This window comes from Arvicola amphibius, chromosome 2 (assembly GCF_903992535.2).
Source record: "Arvicola amphibius chromosome 2, mArvAmp1.2, whole genome shotgun sequence".
NCBI lineage: Eukaryota > Metazoa > Chordata > Mammalia > Rodentia > Cricetidae > Arvicola > Arvicola amphibius.
This window is the reverse complement of record NC_052048.2, coordinates 139,094,953-139,113,606: the sequence shown is the minus strand read 5'-3', so window position 1 is coordinate 139,113,606 and position 18,654 is coordinate 139,094,953.

Genomic DNA, 18,654 nt, shown 5'->3' with positions numbered 1-18,654 from the left:
TGTTCCATCAGTTCCTAGCTCCAGGGTGTTTAAGGAAACAAACAAACAAACAAACAAACAACAACAACAAAAGCTCAACCCTTACAAGCGTGGAGGGTTCTGGAAATCTATGTCCATCCAATGCCTTTGGATCTCAGCTCAAAGAGAGAAGCTCATTTTCAGGGAGATATAAAATAAGAATTTAGAGTTTCCCTAAGAAGGTGGAACCCACCTTCCAGACATTTCTTGTGTTGGTGCCTTCTGTGCAGGGTGGAGCATAGAAAGGAGAGGTGGCTGGGTAGACCATTCTGCCTGGTTCAGCAGTTAGGTTATATTTATTGTCTAGCTGTTTGGTACTTTAAACAATTATGATAAATTTTAATTTTTGAAATTGTAACAGAATTACATAATTTCCCCCCTTCTCTTCCGCCCCCTCCAACTCCTCTTATGCACCCTCTTGCTCTCTCTAAAATCCATGGCCTCTTTTTCTTTAATCATTGTTACATATATACATATATATCTAAAAATATAAACACAACCTGCTCAGTCTCTATATATAACGTTACGTGTGTGTGTTTATAAGTTTTGACCTGTGACCCCATGCTTTGCAACCACAGCACATTCTCCTTTCAGGGAATGTATTGTTCCAATATCCTTTGGCTTGGAGGAGGCAGTTAAAGGGCTGTTTTTTGTTTTAAAGACTTTTTGGATTATAGTCTGTTGACCACAACTTTCTCTTCAGTTGTCATGGCAACTTTCACATGACAAGAACTTGACGTTAGCCTAGAAGTTTGACAAGCAGATGACTCCAGGCAGAAGGGCTGATTTAATACGTTCAGACCAGGACACAGGGTTTTACTTTACTCTAAAGCAGGTTACATAACTCTCAACCGTGGAGTGTTTTGTTAAATCCCAGTCCCTACAAGGAACCACTCAACATTCTGCACATTTGGCTGACCAGCAGCCTGGCTTGGGAGTGGGGTGAGAATTGTCCTTGAGCAGGGTTCAGGTTTGCTTTCACGTCATGTGATTCTTAGCCTACCTTCCAGCTGAGCTCTTTTCAAACACTGGTCCACCCCATGGCTTACCCTTTGACCCAAGCTTGACTCCCACATGCTGTTGAAGTCTCTGTCAGCAGAGTTCTCTCTCTCTCTCTCTCTCTCTCTCTCTCTCTGTGTGTGTGTGTGGTACCTGTGTGTTTCAACTCCTGATGTGCTCAGGAAGATGTTCCTAGCAAATTTAGGATTACAGCTGGTTTCTCTTCATCTAGAGGATCTTCCTTCAAGCTGACTTTTTGAGGAGTGAGTCTGCTTTTTCAATGAGGATTTGTTTTCCATTTTTATTGTTGCTGTGCTTTCCTGGGAAGTCACTGGTGGGTCTAGTCTCGAAATTAAAGCCCATTTCTCAAAGTCATTGTACAAACGAAGAACATTTTGAAAAAAAATGAGGGTGTAATTCACAAGCTGCAAAATCTACCCATGGCAAGCATATAACTCAATTCGTTTGAAAGCAAATTATAGAGTTGTACAGGGTAATTAATCACAAGATATTAGAACAATTATAATATCCCCAAAGGAGGCTTATTTATGGTCACTTTCTAACCCCACCCATGGCCTGAAGCAGTGAAGAAATAGATTGTGTCCCTATTCTGCTTAGTTTTACTAAGAAATTCTGTAATGTCTTCTGGGAGTTTTGAATGGCCATTAACTTAAATGGAAAGAAAAAGAAGAAAAGAAGGAAAGGAGGGAGGGAGGAAGGAATGGAGGGAGAAAAAAATGTGACCCCCTCCCAGTTGTGAATAGCAGACCAACTCCTTATATAAAATGATTCAAAACCTAAGGAAAAGCATTTCTTGAAAATGTGATTTGTAACAGGAAAGTTCCACTATTTATAAAATAGAACATACTGTTTGTTTTAATGGTCTCTGTGTGTACGTATGCGTGTGCCTGTCTGTATGTAGGTGTGAAAGCGAGTGTGGGTAGAGGAGAGAAGCCCCAGGCCATCATGTTTTCTGAGACATGGCCTCTGCTCTGGACTTCATCAAATGGGTTACCCTGGCTTGCTATCTAGGCCCAGCAATGAACCCGTCTTCTCCCCCAAGTGCTGGGATTGCAAACTTCTGGGGCTGTGCACACTTTTTTTTTGGAATATGGGTGCTTGGGATCCTGTTTTACTACCTTACAGATAATAAATATTTGCTCTAGAAAAGACCGGAAAAATCACTCAACGTCTTACTTTAGAGAAATCACCTGTGTCTCAGTTCATTTTTGTAGCATTAAAAAGGCGGCTTTCCAAGCTCTCATTGCCTTCCCCAGCAAGGAGCTGGTTCTGACAGCTTCTCCTTTAGGCGTTCGGTTTCTTCCCAGGTGCCAGTGTGTGCCATGGGCTCAGTGACTACAAGGAATGTGCCTGCTCCCAGGATTAGTGGAAACATGTCATACCTCTTCTGGCCGGAGGGCACATCTGACACACTTCACTAGCGAACACAGGCACACAGAGCTAGCCGGCTGCAACAGCAGGGAATGAGATGAGGCTCTGCACAGTATTTCCAAACTCCAGGATTTTGATGTTTATAGTTCTTCTTTCCCCTCTACATTATAGTTTCCTATTATAAAATGATTATTTCTAAATAAGCACGTGAAAGAATGCTCAAGATCCGGGCGGTGGTGGCGCACGCCTTTAATCCCAGCACTCGGGAGGCAGAGGCAGACGGATCTCTGTGAGTTCGAGGCCAGCCTGGTCTACAAGAGCTAGTTCCAGCACAGGCTCCAAAGCCACAGAGAAACCCTGTCTCGAAAAAAAAAAAAAAAAAAGAATGCTCAAGATCTTTCATGAGTGGAAAAATGTAAATTGGAACAAAGATGAGATTCCATTTCATCGGCATTAGAATGGCCGTTATTTAAAAGAGCAAGCCAGGAATAGCAGTTGCTGAATATTGGGTAGAGAGATGGGAACTGTGCGCCCTGCTGATGGGCACAGACAATGGTGTGGCTGCTATGAAAGCAGCTTGGCGGCTCTTCCAACAATTAAAAGTAAGATAGATGATCACATGACCGCATCTAAGCAAGGGCTGGAAGAGATTCTTGTAAACCATATTGACAGCGGGGAGATTATGGGGAGCAGTTTATCATCCACATGGCTTAGGATGCCAGCGAAGATGGAAGGTGACTTTTGTTTGTTTGCTTGTTTACTTATTTGTAATTTTAAAGTTAGCACACAGCAAGAAAGTTTTATTATTTGCCTCTCAGTAGGAATAAAATTCTGCCTTTCAAAAACATCACCAATGTTATTTGCTCGACGCAATCATTTCTAGGTGACTAGTTCAAGCTTGAAGTTAACAAACTTCAAACCCAAACTTCATGCTTAATAATAGTTTATTTAGCTCTCTTGATAATAAGGCATAAAATTGTAAAAACCAGAAATAAGAAAGAACTTACTAACAACTTGTAATAAGTCTAATGAAATCTCTTTGTAGATGGACTAAAATATGAACTATTTTACAAAAATGTTAGCCTATAAAGTGATGGCTTCTTTAGGGTATTTTTTTCATACTTAGATGTCATCGTACTTTGTTCTTAGTCTTCCCCATCCTACTTCACTTTCTATTGCCATTATAAGCACTATTGCCAAAAGCAATTTGGGCCAGAAGGGGTTTACCTGGCTTATGTGTCCTGATAACAACCATCACTGAAGGAAGCCAAGGCAGGAACTCAGGCAGGAACCTAGAACCGGGAACTGACGTAGAGGCCACAGAAGAATGCTGCTTGCTGCCTTGCTCTTCAGGCTCACATTAGGGGTGACACCACCCCTCCCTCATCAATCATTAGCCAAGGGAATGCTCCACGGACTTGCCTACAGGCCAATCTGAAGTTTGATTTGTTGCCACATGTATCCATTCATTAACCTCCCCTCCTCTCTCATGGTTTCTTTTTTCCTTTCATGTCATACACATGCACATGTAATTTAAATGGAGGTTCTACATATGAGAGAAAATATGTAGTGCTTAATTTTTGTTGGCTTGTTTTTGCTTCATTTTATTAAACAAGATTCTGTTTTTATTTTTATTTGGGGTGTGTGTATATGCATGTGTCTGAGGAGGTCAGAAGAGGGTGTTAAATTCGGTGAAGATGGAATTACAGGGAACTAGAAACACAACCCAGGTCCTTCAGAAGAGCTCTGAGTGCTCTCAATTGTGTAACCTTATCTCCAGCCCCCCTTTTTTGTTTCTTGAAACAGAGTTTTACATTGTATCCCAGTTTAACCTTGAATTTGCAACATTGCTACTGCTTACTGCTTCAGCCTCCAGGATGGCAGGATTATGATGTAAGCCATCATGCCTGGATTGGCAGTAGGTTTGGTTACTACAGGCAACAAATAGCATGTGGGTATCAGTGTAGACTGCTCTGGTTGCTCTGTTATTAGTGGGCCTGTGATTTTTTTATACATCAGAGTTAGCATGCTTCAGCCTAGTATTCATATTGGCATTTAACTTTATTAATAATAAGTCTTTCTGATTGAATGATTCATTCACATGTTTAAAAAACTAAACAAGGAGAATCAGGAGAAAAGTATCTAAAGGTGGTCATGGAAAAATTCTACTTAATTCTAGTCCCTTACCTACTCATTCATTGCCTCTCAGGCATCTATTACAATTAACTTCCTGTGTATCCTGTGGGGTAAAAAAGTAATTCATATGCATAGACTATATCCCCCCCCCCATTCATTGCTATGCAATGAGTCTTCAAAACTCTTTACATCTAGCAAAGCTCAATGTTCTGCCCTGCCAGGTCCTACAGCCATTTGGTCCCAAAGAAACACACAAAGGATTATATTAATTATAAACTGTTTGGCCTATGAGCTCAGGTTTATTATTAACTAACTCTTACAACTTTAATTAGCCCATAATTCTTGTCTATGTTTAGCCATGTGGCTTGATACCTTTTATAAGTGAGGTGTTCTCATCTTGCTTCCTCTGGTCTGGCTGGTGACTGCAGACTGAGCCTTTCCTCTTCCCAGAATTCTCCTAGTCTGGGGGCTCCGTGTATACTTCCTGCCTTACTACTGGCCAATCAGCATTTTATTAAACCAACATGAGTGACAAATCTTTACAGGGTACAAGAGCATTCAACACAAACCCCATAACCATGAGACAACTCTTCAACTTCCCTTCAGCTCCTAGGAACCAACACTCTACCATCTTCAGGGCCGTGACTACTCTTGAGACCTCCTATGAATACCGTAGGCTATATCCATGATTTTGTAACTGGTTTATTTCCTTTAGCATAATGACATCAAAACTTACGTACACTGTAGCATGGGCCACAGTTCCTTTCCTTTTGTAAGGCCAAATAGCATTCCATTTGCTTATCTGCCCACTCATGGGCACTGGGTCTTCTTGTGTTTGGATTAGTGATAACAATGATTTTACAAACATTGAGTACAAATATTTCATTGGGAACCCTCTTGTAATTCTTTTAGGTGTATATATATCCAGAAATAGAATTGCTAGATCCTATGGTAAAATCCTATTTAAATTTTTTAAATGCCATATTGGCTTCATAGTGGTTGTGCCATTTTGCATTCTTACCAGCGGTACACAAAGGTTCCAGTTTCTCCACACCTTTGTCAGCACTTATTTTTGGAGTCTTTGATGGGGCGATCTTAAGGGCGTGTGTGTGTGTGTGTGTGTGTGATACTGTCTCATTCCGGCCCTGATTTCCATTTCTCTAATGAGCCATGTGGTGACGCCATTGGTCATTAGCAGGCCTTTAGAAGATGTTGGTTCAAGTCTTCATTCCTTTTAAGTCAAGGGTGGCTTTTTTGTGGTTGTAGAAGTCCTTTGCTCTTGGCATCGTTACCCATTGTTAGATACATAAACTGCATGTGTGTTCTTCGTGCCTTTGCACCCTGTTGGTTGTGTCCTTTGATGCTCAGATCCTAAATGTCAGTGTAGCTTAGTTTAGCTACTTTGGTTGCCCGTGCTTTGCTATTATATGCAGGAAGTCATTGTTAATTTTGTGGGATAGAATGTTCCTGTTTCCCTTTCAGCAACTTTTTGTTTCATGACTTATGTTTAGGTGTTTGGTGCGTTTTGAATTAATGATTAAATGGTACAGATTAGGTTTCTAGCACAGTCTTCAGCTATTTCTAATGTTTACAACTCATCTACAGAGCCTTTACATTTCAACAACTGTAGTTTTCCTTGCTTAAATGTAGCTATATTCCTTCATGAACCTGCTTATATATTTGTTAACATTTGCTATTTATAAATATTCTACTCTTTGAATTTAAGAAACATTTCTATACGGACATGTTTTATTTGTGATAACTTTGACATCTAAAGTCCTTAGGGAGAAAGATTTGTAAATTTTTAGGTTTAGTTTCTGTGGACTCTTAAGGTGGCCTGTTATTGTGTGTCCTTAATTTTTTTTATAATGCATTCACATTTTACTTACAAACAGAAATTGAGTGTTTACCATCTCTAGGATATATAGATAGGTGTTGGGTATAACATTCTTCCTGAATGGATTTTGTGAGATAGAGAGAAAATATGTTAAGTATACAATAAGGTAGCTATTGACCAATGAACATGACTTGTTGTATTAGAACTTCTTGAGGTGCTGGCTAGGATAAATGAGGCAGGGGTTGAACTTGGGGCTTCATGCTTGCAAAGCAAGCACTTTACTAACTGAACTATCTCCCTATCCCTCAAAGATCTATTACTAGATAAAATATGGTACATACCTACAATGGATTATTAAACCTTAAGAAGAAATGTTGATATATGTAAAACATAGTTGAAACCTGAGCTTGTGAAATAATTAAATAAACTAAGACAGCTTAACAAAAACCTTATAAATTAGTTGTGATTTAAATTCTGTGAGGTACTACAGTAATGAGTTCAGAGGAGAATGTTGGTTGCCAGAGGTTGGGGGAGAATAATGAGGAGCTGTTGTCTAGTGAGTACAGGGGACTGTCAGCCCAGGGTAAGTCCTGCAGGCAGGCTGTTTTACGGTGAGAATGTCCCAGCATGACTGTTGGTGCACTAAAATTATTGTCACGGGAAAGCTGATGCTATGTGTCTGGGCCACAACCAAGATTTACAAGGCTAAACAAGAATGAGGGAGAGACATGGGAGACAGAGAGTTTGAGGCCATTCTAGGAGGTTCTTTAGTGAGGGAGAAAGTTGACAATAGAAGAGAGGCTACAAGTGTTTGTTCTTATCCTAGGCTGCCTGTTCTGATGTACAAGGAATTTTTAGCTACTCATACAATGTTCCCTGTAAGAAAGACGCATTAGGGAGGTTGAGGCAGAAATTTCTAGGCAGGTGAGTTTTGCACTCACATAATGGGATGATAATTTTATTTTAAGCACTATTGCCCTAGGTGCTAATGGTGCTTAAAATAAAGTACATTAGCGTATTTTCTTTGTTACTTAGTGTTGAATACATGTCAGATGCAATTATTAGTATTTACTACTTGGAAAAGCAAAAGTTAAATTTTTTATTATTTTTAATTTTAGAAGTTACTTCAGAAATATTAGGTCCTTTTGTAGGAGGGTTGGCAGAGCTGAGAGCTGTGGGTGGGGAGGACCTCTGTCCATGGCCTTATGTTTCTATTGATTCCTGGGTCTTACGGAGGAATTGAGAAAAGAGGGAATTTTTACCTTCAAGTTTGATTTGGTTGCATTTTGCTGTTTATGAAAACATAAAGAAAATGACTATTTTTGAAAAACAAGAGTTGCTTGTGAGTGAGAAAAAAACTGTTTCGGGGGGAGGGGGGAACCTGGGTCAATTTTCTAGACTTTTTTTAACCTTGGATCACATAGAAAAAATAAAATTTGCTTGGGATTTAAAAGTGCCAAGCTAACTGTCCTCAGAGAAAAAGGGTTTTGTGAATTTCCATTTTGTGTGACCAAAATGGAGTCTTTATGCAATCTTACTTAGGTTTATATAACTGGACAGTTTACAGGTATGTATGTTATATTTGGGTCCACTCCTTTTCTTTGAGCTGCAGAGTCTCTGCCCCCTTGTGGCCTTCGTGGGGGGGTGTTTGGTTGCTTTTTTTTTTTTTTTTGGTTTGTTTATTTGATTTTTCATTGCAGGGTTTTGCACTGAAGTCTTGTTTGATAACGTGTGCTCGCCTGACTGCAGGTAGTCAGAGCAATCATTCTGCCGGCATTCGCTTAGGTGAAAAGGCGGGTGCCAGCCTGGAAATGAAATAAATGTCCAGAATTCACTTCGACAAGAGAAGACACCCTGGCCACCAGGCAAGCCTCAGTCTGTCTGTCCTTCCTTCACGTCTCTCCCCTTGAGGACAGTGTGATGGTAGAACACTGGGGGAAATACAATGAAGGAAACGAAGACCGCCTATAACCCCGTCACCCACAGGCTCCACACAGTGGGTGCTAATGCCTCCTGTAATTCCTGATGATGGGAGTTGTTCTTACACTTGTGCATCGCGTACCTTAAAGGCTAAGCACATTCAGGCCAAGGTAAAGACGATGGACCCAACCCAACCCTCAGCCTCCATGCTAGGAACTGGCTCACATTTCAAAAGTCCCAGAGACTAACATTCTGCAGTAATCATGTAAAATTCAAATCTCCGGATCCGGAAAGGATGTTTTATTGAAACAGTCAATCATGTTCATGTATGCATCATCAGCACACTTAATACACGATGACAGGTGAAATCAAAAGTGCTCACTGCCTCCTTTTATTAGAAAAGTTATCAACCTTGATGTAGAATAAGCAATATTTTGTAAAAATAGGATATCAAAATTATTTTCAAAGAGTCACATTAAAAATTCTTATGGGATCGGAGATGTAGCTTAGTGTTAGAGTGTGTCACTAGTTTATTAGACCCCAGAAACACACACACACACACACACACACACACACACACACACACACCACACACACGAGTGGGAGAGAGAGATACGCACACATACACTAATTGCTGTATTTTCAAGTTTATTTAATTTTTCCCTTTTTAATTTTGGTAAAATAAGCAAATGTTATAGCGATACTGCAATTTCACTTCAGCAGGGAAAACAGAAATAATACATGCTGAAGATAAATTTCACACCTACTCTATGCTAACTCCGTTTAACTATTTTTGGATGTGTAAGTAATGTTTACTGGGTACATACATACCAGGACTCCATGGGTATTGAGGAACTCTGGGAAACTGTTCTCTTTCCCACATTCTTTCCTGGGTGTTTCCAGCCTCACCAGCTGCTGCTTCTTCAGACAGGGGCGCTGGCCTTCTCCATTCTCCTCTCTGACTGTAGCTGTCACTGCCTTCTTCTGGTTGACTCCCCATGGCAAATACCCTGGGAAGACAAACTCAGAGTTCTACAGCACACCTCTGAGGACCGAGATGACCATCATCCACTTTTTTTTTGCCACAGGGTGGAGGCTCAATGAGTCACCCTGAGCAGTCTGGGGCGGTCTGGCTTTGCTGAAAGTGGGGGGTGGGAGCGGAGGGGTTGGTGCTCACACCCTTGCAGAAGAAGGCTGGGTACTTTAACTTGTTTTTGCAGAAATTACCAGAAACGTTGATGGCCGCACACGTGGCCCAGCAGTACCTGTCTGACCTCAGTGACACTGGAAGGGGCCCTGCTCTTCATCCACCTGCCCTTCTAGCCATCTTTCCACCTTGACTGATTCCCGACACCAGTACAATATACAGTCCCACTCCCATCGTGTGAGTGGATAAGCTTTTTGAGTATCACCAACATTGGTCTTATTGCTTATTAAAAAAAAAAATAAAAACGTGAATTGCCACCCTCCAAATTCGGTGGTGTCTCACTGTGGCTAGGATTTGCGGTTTTGCAATAACCGTGGATTGAGTAGGCACCAATGAGCTGTAGATGTCTTTTGTAGAGAGCCATCCGTTCTAATTCTTGGCTCCCACCCTTTTTGGTTGGGTTACCCGTCTTTGCATTGTTGGTCTATAAATCTTTGATATACGTTAGATAAAATTATCTTGCCATAAGTGTGATTGGAAGTATTTTTCCCATCCTATGGGTTGCTTTGATGTTATACTTTGATGTGTGAACCATTTTAATTTTAATGAAGTCCAATTAATTCATTTTTCTTCTGTCATGAGGCTTCTGGAATTGTACCTGAGGAATACCCCTTAACCCAGGGTTGTGGGGATTAATGCCCATGTTTTCTTTTAGGAGTTTTGTACTTTCAATTTTTACATGTATTTTTGTACTTTTTTGAGCTAGTTTTTTATTTGCAGGAGATTGAGACATATACATTTATAAATGAAATTAGAAAAACAATAAAATTAAAAGTCATGTTGAAGGAAAATATTGATCCATACTCAGTTTCTCTTCTTCTAGCTTAAAAAGACCATTTAAAGATAACTTTATAGTCACAGTGAGCTAATAGATTTAAAATTCCTAAAATGTCTTGTTTCAAAGTTTGTTTTCTATAAGACTAGATGTTTCAATGTATTATCACTGAACTGAAATCCAGAAAGATATTTTAAAAACGAAGTTTTACCTTTATACGATCTGGTGAAGGAATTGGCAGAGTCTGCTGTCCGAGGACATTTATGGGAGAGAGCACGGCATTCTTATTTTCATAAGAACAATGCTCATAAGAAATGCATGGAGTGTCCTTAAATGTATTTTCCTAGCTACTAAGGAAAGTTCTAGGATAAGGTTTCTGTCTTAACCTTTTCTGCAGTCCCATGCCCATGCTGGTGGTGTTACCCTATACAAAGAGTAACGTGCCCAGTTCTAAAGAGTGCACACACCTGCTCAGCCATACATGGTCTCAACCAGAACAACCATGCCTTCATGTTTACGTGTAGAACCGACAGCAATTTTCCTAAGGCCAGAAACATGTTTCCGACGGGCAGAATGCATTTACAGCAGGGAACAAATACTGGTCCAGTTCAACGTTTGCGATTGAGCACCGTGTTCCTTTTTCTCCCCAGTGTATCACTGGACTGATTCTGATTGTGCGGGCCTGTAGAACATGCTCTGAAGGTGCTGCGGGGTGGACTCCATCTATACTGTGAAGTCTCATAAGAAGCATTTTCTCCCTGGAGGCTGTGGTATCCAATCATTATGCCGTAGTAGACATAAGTATGAACCTGGGTTTCTTTCCTTTTACCACATCAAATTTGGCTTTGAAATAAACTAGGCTGTGGTTACACAGCAGCTGGCAGACTCTGGAGAGGGTTATTTTCTCCCACAGTTCCCACTCTTCACTTATTTACCGTCTTCCTCTCTCCTCTCTACCCACACCTCTTCCGGCTTACGGTACCCAATTACTACAGCCGGTCTCTCCCCATCTTCTTCCCCAAGGAGACCCTTCCTTCACTCAACTGCTTCTACACATAAACCGAGCCTTCTCTTTTCTCCAACCACCTGCTCACTATGCACGCAGGAGACCAATTATAACCCAGAGAAAAATCCCCTTTGAACAGCTGATTTGGAGCATGGATTTGGAGACTTATCTTCTGTCTGCATCGCGGGGTCATGCCAGGGTCATCCCTTGAACGAATGCCTCTTTGGCTCCTCCCGAGCTTACTCTGAAATGTGCAAATGGGGCCCTCTTCTTTTGGCCGATGAAGCTATTGGGCAGAAGGAGCCTGTTTGACATACTAATTAGACTAAGAAGTCATACACACAGCAACCGCTGCAGAGTTTGCTCGTGTTCTGCGAGCCTTCCCGAGAACTCACTATTGATTTTCTCTAAACCTACAAAAGATCTTCTAAGGAATAGGGCAGTACTTCTGACTTCTGAATGGACAGATCCTGCAGGGGTGTCACAGAAATGAAGATCCTGGTTCAGGCACTCTGCATTCCTACCAAGCTCTCTACTGACCTGATGCTATGGTCCACAGAAGCGCTTTAGTATCCCATCCAGGGTACCACCTGCCTGGAAACAGGTCCGAGTTATTTATGACAGCCCATGGATCTCCTCTGTGCAACTGACACGAAAGAACATGCATTCATGTTTGTCCCCTCTCCATAGGTCAGCTCTTTCCTTACCACAAACACACCGAATGATATCTGTCTCCATATCGGCTTCCTAGATTATGAACACACAGGGGTAGAGCCTTAACTCTTAAATTATTTTTTTTAATGTGAGGAGCTAGAATATCACCTGAAAAGGACAGCAGGCATTTGATAAATATTTGCTGAATGCCCCTCTCCCCCCACCCGCCAGCCCCCACATAGGCTCATATATTTGAAGGCTTAGTCTCCAGTTGGTGGAAGTGTTTGAGAAGGATTAGGAGGTGTGGTCTTGTTGGAGGAGGTGTGTCACTAGGGGTGGGTTTTTGATGTTTTGCAAAGCTCCTGAGATCCATTGCTCTCTCTCTTCTCTCTTTCTCTCTCTGCCTTGTGGTTATATATAAATGTGTGAGCTCTCAGCTGTTCCTTTACTTTAGCATCATAGACTTTAAACTGTAAGATAAATTAAATGCTTTCTATATGTTTCCTTGGTCATGGTGTTTGTCACAATGATAGAATAGTAACTAGCATACTCACAGATAAAATTCATAAAGTTGAAACCATCTTTTCCAAACATCAGACATAGACTAGAAGGCATAACAACAAATGCAGAGACCTAGCTATCACTTATGGAGATCTGAGCTCCGGTTGGTTGAACAGCACACTTTCCATGTATAGTGAAATCCTTGCCTCCAATACCTGTGAATGTGACCTTTTTTGGCAACAGCGACATTGTAAATCTTATCAGTTAAGATGGTCACATGGAGTAAGATGGAGCCTTCACCCAATCTGACTGCTATCTTTGATAAACTGATTAATTTTTTGAGATGATATCTTATGTAACTTAGACTGGCCTTGGACTCATTATGTAGCCGAGGAAAACGTTGAACTCCTGATCCTGCTGCCTCCACTTTCTGAGCACTAATATTATAGGGATAGTATCACCATGCCTGTTTGTGTCTTTATATGAGGGTTTAGTTTAGAGATCCTATTGCTGTAATAAAACACCAAAACCAGAATCTGCTTGGGGAGGAGAGCAAGTATTTCACTTTACAGCCATCAGGTCATAGTTCATTAGTGATGGAGGTCAAGGCAGGGACTCAAGCAGGACAATCACCTGAAGGCAAGAACCAATACAAAGCCCACAGAGGGATGTTGCTTACTGGCTTGCTCCTCATGGCTTGCCCAGTCTGCGTTGTTACAGAACCCAAGGCCATCAGGCCAAGGGTGTCCTCAGAGAAGTTGGATTGAGACATCTTTAAGCCAGTGATACCTGGGCTATCAGGAGCTGAAATAGGTTAAGACACTTCTCTCCTGGAGACATAGAGGGAGCCTGAATCTGCCAAGCTTAATTTTGAACCTCTAGTCTCAGATGTATGAGAGAAGCGTTCTGTAATTTTAAAGCCACCTGTTGGGTGTATTGTGTTACAGTAGCACTAGGTGGTACAGCCTCAAGCAAGAAGAAAAGAATTACTTATTGGTCCAGGCATCAAAGAGCACACCAGGCAGCACGGAAAAGAGCAGCTGCTTACAAGCAAGACATATGTAGGGGCTGTCACTCAAGCAGAGAGGAAGCAGGGCTGAAATTCTGCTCTAGTATTTTTTTATTATTATTTGAAGTAGAAAAAAGTATTGTATGAGAGTTTGGTAAGAGGGCCTTCTGTGTACTTGAGCAGTACCAGCTGTTGACAGGGTCTCCAAATAGATCCTAAGAACTTCTGACCCTCTGCATATCCTCTGACACCACCTTCTCCCAAGAGACTGCTATCAAGTTTGGGACAACTGGAGAGTCTTCCATACAGTCTTGTTCCATATCAACCTTAGACCAGTTGAAAAAATTATGGCTCAGATTACACGTGACACCTTTGCTGAAAACTCTTCATGCACACTGATTATTGCAGAACTCAAGAGACTGAGGTAGGAAGATTGGTATAACCTCAAGGGCAGCCATAGTGAGAGGAAAGTCAGGCATGACTTTCAGAAAAACAAAACAAAATCCAAACAAACAAGTAAGAACCCCTGGGTCCAAAAAGGACTCTTCAGTAGCCATTTCCCTTCAATTTGCACGGTCCTTGTGGGCTTCCTCCCTTCCTGTCATGGGATACTGAGATCCAGCCCAGGCTTTTGCAGATCCTCTGTAGAGTGCTTGTCTTAGGGCCTGTACATCTTGCTGGTCCCTCTGTCCCTTGATTCCCCCTTTCTGCTCTCAGCTTCAGTGTCACAGGGCACCATCTTTGGCATGCCTCTCTGGCTTTGCCTGAGTTAAGGCCCAACATCACATTTTCTTGTGGGACTCTGTCCTTTTCCTTCACAGTTTGCCCATTATAGGTGGGTATTTTCTTAAAGCCTATCTCTGACTAGATTGTAAATGCTAGGAAGGCAAAAACTACTTCTATTTTATGTCCCACTGTAGCCAGACTTGAATAAGGATCCAAACTCAGAGCTTGTGATCAACATGCATTTGTTGACTGGATAAACGGAAACTTGTTTGGCAAAAATAAGCCAAGGACTTTAGAGATGTAGTAATTATTCAATCAGCTGTTCTATTTCCAGTAACATAACTAAAGGAGTAACTGCAGATATATGCCAAGCCACTGTAACTTAGACAACTGAAAAAAAAACTTTAGCAATATATTGGGGGTAAAAATAAATGTTTAAAAAGGATGGGCATAATAAACTCTGGTTTGAACTTTCAAAGTGAGAGAATTCAGGCAAAAATGTTGGAGAACAACATTCAGATACACACTTTCAGCAATCATACATTTGTCATGTATTATGTATTTTATGTTGTTCTGTAACATGTATAACTGTACAACAAAATGTTAGTTAATTGTACTTAATAATTAATTATTAAATGTTAAATTTTTCTATATATTTAACTTTTACATTTATTTTTATTTAGTGTTTTGTGGCACAGGGATGGGAGCCAGGCTCTTGCCTGTCCTATGCAGGTGCTGCACCGCTCACTACCCCACCTCCTCTTAAGTGTGTTTTAGACACAATCTATGTAGAGGATTTTTTTAATATACAATTAGAAAAACAAAAGTAATACAAAGGTTTCCCAAGGAAATGAGTAGAAATTAGCTGGCATTTGGTTTGAATTTCAGACTTTCATTACTGTGAAAGAGAAAATAATTAGTAAAATAGACAATCCACATAGCGTTGAGATACCACACCATCACCATACACTGCTTGGCCCTACTATACAGGAAGTCCCATCTGTGGTTAAGTCCCAGGCCACCCATCTTCCCCATGGCTTGAAAAGTCATTCTGTATATCTTCTTGTTGAGAAAATTCTTTCTTTATAGGAGAAACTCTTTTTATTTCATTTTCACCTTTACTTTTAAGTAAGAATAGAAAACAGAAGCCATAATTGGAAACCCTCTTCTCAGGAGTTCCAGTACTGTGCTTTGGTAGGGACACAAACAGCACATTCTACTGCACAGACAAAATACTGAGTAAGAAGAAGGGCTTTTGATCAGTTTCATACACATATGTAAAATAAGTTTTATTACTTGAAACATTTCAGAGGCAAAATTTTACCTAATTTTAGTCCCTTATTTTTTAAACTTCCATTCTGTCAGGACCTCAGTGACCACTGGTTTCTCTGGAGATTTGTTCCAACCTGGTGGAGGTGAGCCATGTCTTTTCTTGATTTTATGCTTTTGCTTGGTTACTGAGTTAAGTCCAGATAGACCCTTGGTACCATCATTTGTGAGCCTGACTGGCTTATTTCCAATATCTAGATTTAATGGGTAATTGCTAATTTTCACCAAAGAGAACAAACTAAGGATTGCATGAATAGTTTGTGTATTTGTTTCCAAGTACAAATAAACACTTACATATCAAACATGTACAAATTTATAAAATGTACATATTTGTAAGAGTTAATGACACTATAACATGGAATAAGTTTTAAGCGATATTCTGATGGTAAAAAGAATTCTTGTAAAAACAAATGTGGGGTTGGTTCCTGACACTAGGTTGCCCCAGAAAGTGCTACTTGAAGGCCAGTCTAACCCTTCCTCTTGGGCTCATCCCAAGAGTCTAATTTGAGCCTGGAGCAGTGCTCTGGTTCCTGTCTTCTGGGCTATTACGTATTTTTCTTTGGAGTTGAATAGGGGCTCCCATCCAGGAGAGGGAAGCTATTACCAAACCAGTTCATTTGATTCAAGTTTTTGTGAAAGACAAATCTTTGTAGGTCTAAATTATTTTAAGTCGTTCGTGGAAGTCCAGTTACACTCAAATGATATTCACGGCCGAAAAGTCTTCAATGAAAAGAAATCCCAACTATGTGAGGGAAGTGGATCTAATGTTAAGTAAAATCCTTAAGAAACGATACTGGTAACTGCTGTTCTCTGGGCAGCTACGTAAGTTCTGGACGCAGTGCAAAATGAAAACACAGGGTTTTTTTGTTTCAAGACAGTGACGGTGAAAGGCTGACCCGTGTACACCTAATCCAAAGGCCCTGTGAACTGCCCCAGTCACGTGCCCATAGAGTGGGTTCTGTTTCCAGCAAGGAACTGTCCAAATGCAGCACGGTGGTGAAGATGCAGAGTCCAGAGCCTGAAGACCTGGGTATAAGTCTTCAGCTTTCTGCCCACTCCCTGAGAGACCATGCATGGACAGGTGACAAATTTTTCTCTGGGCACCAGCTATTCTCTTCATTGATGAATGCCATCAATTTTATAGAACACAGTGAGCATCAAGTGAAGCCGTGCATACAAGTGCTTTGAACCTGGTACCCAAGGCCCTATGTACCCATTAAAAGTGTGTGTGTGTTCCCCTACATTGCTCTATTGCCTGTAGGAGCCGCATTCCCGTCTTTGGGGTTCAAGAACACCATTATTTTCCCTTCTGATTATCTAAAAGATTGTGTATATATCACAGTTTTTGCTTGGTTGCTCCATCTCAATCCCACTCATTTGATTGTAAATGATAAGTAAGGTCTTCAAGGTTATCCTGTTGTTAGGATACTCCTGACTGGGGGAGCCAAGCTTAAGGCAATAGACAGCTTGTCCTGTTTTCTGTTTCTTGCACCATTACCTGATCTGTGTGACCTTCTGTCTCTATGCTTTCGTCCTATTGCACAGTATGGGTTAATTAGCACACAGCAAAGCAAAAGCAAGCACTCACACACCCTGCTCTACTTTGGTAGGATATTTATTTAGTTGTAGGTGCCATAGAAACAAACAGATCAAAGTGGTAATGTGTCTCCAGACACCAGGCCAGTGGCAAAGAGGCATCTGGCCAGCTAGCAGCAGGAGCTCCCTTGGGAAGTGGACAGTACTGCTGTGCACAGACTGCGGAGAGCACACCTGATCTGGAAGATGCCCCGAGAACGTCTGCCGCTATGCTGAGGTGTAAAGATGGGGACAAGATCAGTACGGTATCATCAACAAGCTAACCTGAATAAGTCCCTTCCCTGGGTCCTATCTTGTCACCCAACTGATAAAAAGCAGTCAATAAAAAGCACATTGCATTTAGATCCGTATTAGAATTGATTGGGTCAGAAGCAGCCCTTCTGGTTTTCTTGGACCATGATAGCACTGGGTGATGAAAGAATTGTGATTGTGAAATTGAACTCTTCCAGCAGTTGATTCTGCAGACAGCCAAGTTCAGTATTTATGACCATGGCCTTGAAGCAGGAAGAATTCTGATCACGCTGAACTAGAAAGGAATGGACTTCCAAGAAAAAAAGCTGGGCTGGAAAGTTCATGTACCATCCAGTGTCCTCTTTGCTTGGGTGCCAGGAAAACAAACCAAAGTGATAACACATCTCCAAACACAGGCCACGGGTATAGAGATGGTCTGGCCAACTTGCAGAGCCAATTCATTTGGAAAGGGGCAATTCTGAATGGCTCCAGAGCTCACTCACCATGGGAACCACGGATACGGTAGCAAACTTTCTTGTCGGACTATCTTTGGATCACTATCCCCCAAATAACGACAGGGAGGCTTATTATTAATTATGAAAGCTTGGCCTTTAGCTTATGCCCTTATAACTCAAATTAACTTGCTTCTATTAATCTACATTTTGTTATGTGGCTTTTACCTTTCCTCAGTACGGCCTGTCCAAATTGCTCCCAGCCTGTTGGCAAATTGTGTGCCTAGATTTCTCCCAGTTTCTTTCTCTCTGCCTGGAAGTCCCTCTTATTCTCTCCTGCCTCGCTATTGGCCATTTAGCGCTTTATTAAACCAATCAGAAGGCGCCTTAGGCAGAGACACATCTTTACATTGTAAACAAATACTATGCAAGAGGATACCTGTCTTGTTCTGTCTCTTTCTGTGCCCAGTCTGTTCCTTGTGCTCCATGTCACACTCATTTTGTTCTGTAAATCTACTGCCCAGAAAATACCTCTCCTCATGGCCACCTTTTGAGATCTTCAGACACCCGAGGATGATGGTCTGAGCTGGGGTGCCCAAGGATGCTGTGTTGTTGTTGTGGGAGCAGGATGATGGCAGGCAAAGGTGGGACTGGCATCTACTGGCTGGAAGCCCAGGGTGCTTCTTAATTTCCCACAGTGCACAAGGCCATCTCCACCACCGAGAATCATTGATCCCCAAATGTTACAGCACCGAAGCTGAGAACCACTGGCTTAGACTTATTTTTAGCCTGTGTTTCAGCTTGGTTGTCTCTAAGGATAAAAACAGGAAGTGATGTCACTCAGGTCATCAGAAAATGTTTAAGGC